Source organism: Suricata suricatta, chromosome X (assembly GCF_006229205.1).
Source record: "Suricata suricatta isolate VVHF042 chromosome X, meerkat_22Aug2017_6uvM2_HiC, whole genome shotgun sequence".
NCBI lineage: Eukaryota > Metazoa > Chordata > Mammalia > Carnivora > Herpestidae > Suricata > Suricata suricatta.
This window is the reverse complement of record NC_043717.1, coordinates 15,580,271-15,586,270: the sequence shown is the minus strand read 5'-3', so window position 1 is coordinate 15,586,270 and position 6,000 is coordinate 15,580,271. Positions and strand designations below refer to the sequence as shown.

The window sequence follows — 6,000 nt, the reverse complement described above, 5'->3', positions numbered from 1 at the left end:
ATCTGGTCTGACCGCAGGCCCCACCCACCAACAAAAGTTTCTCAAGGGACAAGACAGGGAAAGTGCCCTGTGCTTGGTGCTACTGCGTCTCTGGAAAACACCTGGTCTGACTCAACAGAAGCCCAAGGCAGCCCCAGACCGGCCCACTAATAACACAGAGACAAAACCCTGCCCACAAGAGGCAAAGAAAGCCATCGCAGATGACTGGACTGAAGGCAAATGTGGCTCAGCCACAACAGTAGGGTGCACACAACATACATAGGAGACACCCCTGAAGGGCTAGGCTCTGGTGAATAGGAAACATTGCTTTGTAGGTACTACAGGACCTCTTCTTCATAAGGACACTATTGTCCTTATGAAGCTGACTTCATATATAGCTTCATATGCAGACTTCATAATGTAGCTGATTTTCCTAACATACAGACACAGAGAGGTAGACAAAATGAGGAGACAGAGCAATGTGACCCAAAGGAAAGAACAGGACAAAAATCACAGCAAGTGAACTAGATGAAATGGAGATAAGCAGTGTGCCTGACATGGAATTTAAACTAATGGTCAGGGGCGCCTGGGTGGCTCAGTTGGTTAGGCGTCCAGCTTCAGCTCAGGTCACAATCTCACGGTTCATGAGTTCAAGCCCCACATCGGGCTCTGTGCTGACAGCTCAGAGCCTGGAGCCTGCTTCAGATTCTGTGTCTCCTTCTCTCTCTGCCCTTCCCCTGCTCATGCTCTGTCTCTCAAAAATATATAAACATTAAAAAAAAAAACCTAATGGTTATAAAGATACTCACTGGATTTGAGAAAAGACTGGAGGATCTCAGTGAGACCCTCTACAAAAAGATAGAAAGTACATGGGGCGCCTGGGGGGCTCAGTCGGTTAAGCATCAGACTTCGGCTCAGGTCATGATCTCGCAGTTCGTGGGTTCGAGCCCTGCTTTGGGCTCTGTGCTGACAGCTAGCTCAGAGCCTGGAGCCTGTCTTCAGATCCTTTGTCTCCCTCTCTTTCTGACCCTCCCCTGCTCATGCTATCTCTCTCTCTGTGTCAAAAATAAATAAAAACATTTAAAAAATTAAAAAAAAAATTTAAAAGATAGAAAATATAGAAAAAGAGCCAATCTGAAATGAAGAATCCAATAACAGACATTAAATATAGACTGGGAGAGTATACCTGGGGGGCTCAGTCAGTTGAGTATCTGACTCTTGATTTTGGCTTAAGGTCATAATCTCATGGTTCATGAGTTTGAGCCCTGTGTCCTTGGGATTCTCTCTCTCCTTTTCTTTCTCTGTGTCCCTCCTCAGCTCATGCATTCTCTCTCTAAATAAATAAGTAAACATTTAAAAATAGACTAGAGGGAGAGCACCTGGGTGGCTCAGTTGGTTAAGCAACCGACTCTTGGTTTCCACTCAGGTCATGATCTCATGGCTTCATGGGAAGTAGAAGAAGAGATCAGTGACCTGGAGGAAAGAGTAAAGGAAAGCAATAAAACTGAACAGGTAAGCAAAAAAAGTAATACAACATGAAAATAGACTTAGGAAACCCAGTAACACCTTCAAATACAATAACATTAACATTATTGGTATCCTAGAAGGAGAAGAGAGACAAAAGGGGTTAGAAAATGTATTTGAAGAAATAATAGCTGAAAACTTCCCAAATCTGGAAAGCAAAACAGAAATCCAGGTCCAGGAGGCACAGAAAGTCCCCAAAAAAATCAACCCAAGGAGGTCCATACCAAGGCACACAGTCATTAAAATGGCAAAAAGTAGTTATAAAGAGAGAATTTTAAATACAGCAAGAAAAAAGAAAACAGTAATATACAAGGGAAACCTCATAAAGCTATCAGCTGATCTTTCAACAGACACCTTGCAGACTAGAAGGGAGTGGCATGATATATTCAAAGTGCTGAAAGGAAAAAACCTGCAGCCAAGAATACTCTATCCAGCAAGCCTATCATTCAGAATAGGAGAGATAAAGAGTTTTGCAGACAAACAAAAGTTAAAGGAATTCATCGCCGCTAAACAAGTCTTACTGGAAATGTTAAAGGGGACTCTTTGCATGGAAAGGAAAGACCATAAGGAGGAGTAAGAAAAGTAGGAAGCAAAAAAAAACCAGTAAAATTAATTACATCTCTAAATATCAGTCAAGGGAGTCACAAAATAAAAGGATGTAAAGTATGACAACATATACTTAAACCATGGGAATGAAAGAAGTAAAGAATGGCTTCACACTTAAGTGACCTTCAACTTAATATAGACTGCTATATGCATGAGACATTATATACAAACCAAGTGGTAACCACAAACCAAAAGCCAGTAATTGATGTGCAAAAAATAGAGAAAATAATCTAAGCATATCACTAAAAAAAGTCAGCAAACCCTGAGAAAACAGAGCAAGAGAAGAAAGGAACAAAGAACTACAAAAACAACCATAAAAGAAGTAACAAAATAGCAATAACTACACAGCTATCAATAATTACTTTGAGTGTAAATATGTCATATACATATGCAATGGAATATTACTCAGCCATAAAAGTGAAAAATCCTTGCTATTTGAAACAACATGGATGGATCTAGAAAGTATTGTGCTAAGTGACATGTCAGCCAGAGAAAGACAAATACCATATCATTCCACTCATATGTGGAATTTAAGAAACAAAAAAAGAACAAAGAAAAAAAAAGAGACAAAGCAAAAATAAACACTTAACTAGAGAGAACAAACTGGTGGTTACCAGAGGGGAGGTAGGTAGGGAATATGTATGAACTAGGTGAAGGGGGATTAAGAGTGCTCTTATGGTGATGATAATTGAATGATGTATACATTTGTTGAATCACTATATTGTATGCCTCAAACTAATATAGCAGTATATATTAACTATACTGGAATTAAATTTTTTTAATAAAATTTTAAAATTTTTAAAGGTTCATTCTTTGTACATTTTGAAAGTAAAGCCAACAGAATTTCCTGATGGGTTGGATATGAAGAGTGATATAGAAAGAAGTTAGGGAAGAAGACAAATTCTAGGGAAGGAAAGGTAGTCCGTGAGGAATTCTCCATGTAAAGGGTACTCTCGTTCCAGACAATGCCCTGGGATCCCTTCATTGTCTCCAAATCTTCAGTCAGTCTGTTGCACCCAACAACCTCATGTCAGTGATGTGTGAAAAGAATGAAGGTAAAACAGAGGCACCTGTCCATGGGACAAGTTGGAGGAGGCAAGATGTCAGCCTTTTGAGAGTGAATCAAGAATTTGGATGGAGGAGGAATTCAGTTGCCCAGGAAACTGTAAGTCTCCCTGCCTAAACAATCTTTATAAATGCATGACAGACCGTAGACATTCCATAGCATAAAAAGGAGAGCTTGAGAAATTTGAGAACATTTTCATAGTACTCATATAAAAAGAGGAGCTCAGGAGAGCTAGAAGACTTGAAAGTATGGGCCATTCAGAATTCATTACTTTTTAATGAATAATTATAAATATAATTATTATGAGTTAGTAATAGTAATATAAACATATTAACTCTCATCACTACATTAGAATATAGGTGTCAGAGTGCAGCTCCAGCAGGTCCAGGGCTCCCTGGAGGATGGACAGTGTCTGCAAAAGGGAGCGAGAGAGCTTCAGCTTCTTTCTGATCACCAGGCAGGCATCTCTGCACTGACCCAAGAGTCAGCTTTATTTATTTATTTATTTATTTATTTATGGGGTACAAAACAGAAGTGGCAATTGCCTTAGACAAAGATTTCTGATAACAAATTCTTTGGCATGTAAAAATTTCCCAAAACATAGATTGGTGGAAGACTCATGCATAATCTGTAGGTGATTAAGTAGGTGACTAGATGTGTATCACTTGGGGAAGGAAGGGATCTTTAGCATTCAAATACAAAGCAATGTTTTTTTAGCATAGCAAAGGCAGAAGTTAGTTCTTTTGTGATAGAGGTCAATAGCCTGTTTTCCAGGGGAAGAAAAACAGGTTTTCTCAGGAAATGTAACATTTGCTCCTATAATCACAAAAGAAGAAACTCCTATAACAAGTTTCTTCACAAGGTACAATTCACATATTTTTAACATAAGAAGGCAAGTCACTCCTGATATCAGTCAGTCAGACGCCTTGGGAGTCGGTGCTCAAGCAGAAACTGAGTGGGGGTTGAGTGGGTGAAGATGTCAGTCGCCATCTGACAGTGGGAGGCCTTGCAAACCTGCCTTACTTCAGAAATGGCTCCCAGCACATAGGTACTCAAATGATTATCACTTCATAAGGCTTAAATCCTAAGCCTTAAACCCGGGTCTTTTGGACCCCATGAAATGTACTCTCAGACTGAGAGTAAACAAAGCACCTGTGTATGTATGATATCCTTTTTATGTATATACATGCTTAGGTTAACTAGTGGGCATACTTGTGCATATTTTAGCCATAGTAGTGATTTGATAATTCTCAACAGATTTCTTCTTCACTTATAAAACTGTAAATAAAAAAGGCCTCAGCTGTGGTGTATTAGATGTCATCAACAGGATGGAAGTTTCAAGGGGCAGGGATTTTCTTTGCTTTGTTCGTTGCCTCCCCAGCACCTAACACAGCTCCTGGCACATAGTAGGTACTCAACAAGTGTTTGTGGAGTGAAAAATTGTCAGATCCATCCAACCATTTCTTTCATACGGGTGGCCACAAAATCTCCTCCTTAATTGGGATGGTGGATCAAACAGTACCCAAAAGGGACTAGTCTCTCATTTAGAAGTGCTCAAGGAGATGCCAAGATAAACAAGACTGAGTCTCAGAGGATATACTTACTGCCTAGGGAATGAATATTTTCTGTGTAATTGACAATTCCACCTTCTCCATGAGTATTAGGTCCCATTCAAGAGCCTGGCTAGGATCTCCACCGCTTTCTGAATTGAGAAGAAAACACTGACCCTACTTCCTCTGCTGCCCAGATCTATGCTAATTACTGCTGAGCACTGTTAGCAATAGTCTGGGATCCAGGCAAACTTGGCTCCTGGATTGGCTTCCTGTTTCAATTCCCTCTGAGTTCTAGCATCCTGATTCACTATTCTCTTCCCCACCGTTATCTACCATCTCTATCTCCCCTTCAGCCTTCTCAGACTTTTCCCCAGAAACTCTGGCTGCTGGCCTTGCCAAGCCCATTTAATGTATCCTATTGCCATTTCAGGTAACATTACCCTACCCTGGCCCTCACCATGGTTTACCTTCATGATACCCTGGACCACTTTCATAAACTACATGTTTGGGGTTTTGTTTGTTTGTTACTTTTTATTGAAACATACATCAAGAAAAATGCAGTGATGAGTGCGTAGCATGATAAATGTTCACAAACTGAACACACCTATGTTATCAGCACCCAGATCAGAAAGAGGACATCACCGGCCTCATAAAGGCTGCAGTTGTGTTCTTTTCCATCACTGCTGTCACCTCACTGCCTTTCAGCTCCCCCCTTCCCTTTAATCTCTCATAAATTAACATGTTCAAGCAAGAGATTTTGTTTTGGAAGATTTTTAAATTCTTCTCTGAAGCTTCTACTTTACAGATCCTAATTGAAAAGGGGTTTTCTCATCTCTTACATTTTTTGAAATAGGTTCGAAAGATAGAAATGACCACTGTTGCTTATTATTACTATCATTACTATTGCTTATGAAAAACCCCAACTTAAAGTAACAATTTAGTCAGTAACAATGTCAAGTGGGAAAAATAGGAACAGAACCCATAGAAAGAGTTTATTGAAATCACATGAATAATTGACATGCCACAACTTGGGCATATTCACCCCAGATTTCTGTTATTTCAGACAGGTTTTAGTAAGCTCCAGCGTTAGCCACACCACCTATCCTATGTTAAGATGAGCATGCATCTTGCTCATAAGCACTCAGTAGCAATAAAGATCATTTCTCTCTATAAGCAGATTCCACACTGGCCTTAAGACAGACGTCTCTATATCCAACAACTCCCCCAAGGTCTGAGTTTGCAAACTGAAAGAAATACTGTGAAATAGATATA

General features: G+C 39.8%; 1 long non-coding RNA gene across 1 annotated transcript in view; it reads left to right on the top strand.

Moving 5' to 3' along the window:
- The first annotated feature begins 3,094 nt into the window (after positions 1-3,094).
- The window catches only part of LOC115283904, an 85,056-nt gene continuing 82,150 nt past the window's right edge, over positions 3,095-6,000 (top strand). Inside the window, exon 1 of the long non-coding RNA XR_003905089.1 lies at positions 3,095-3,274. This is a non-coding gene — a long non-coding RNA (uncharacterized LOC115283904). The remainder of the gene's footprint in view (positions 3,275-6,000) is intronic.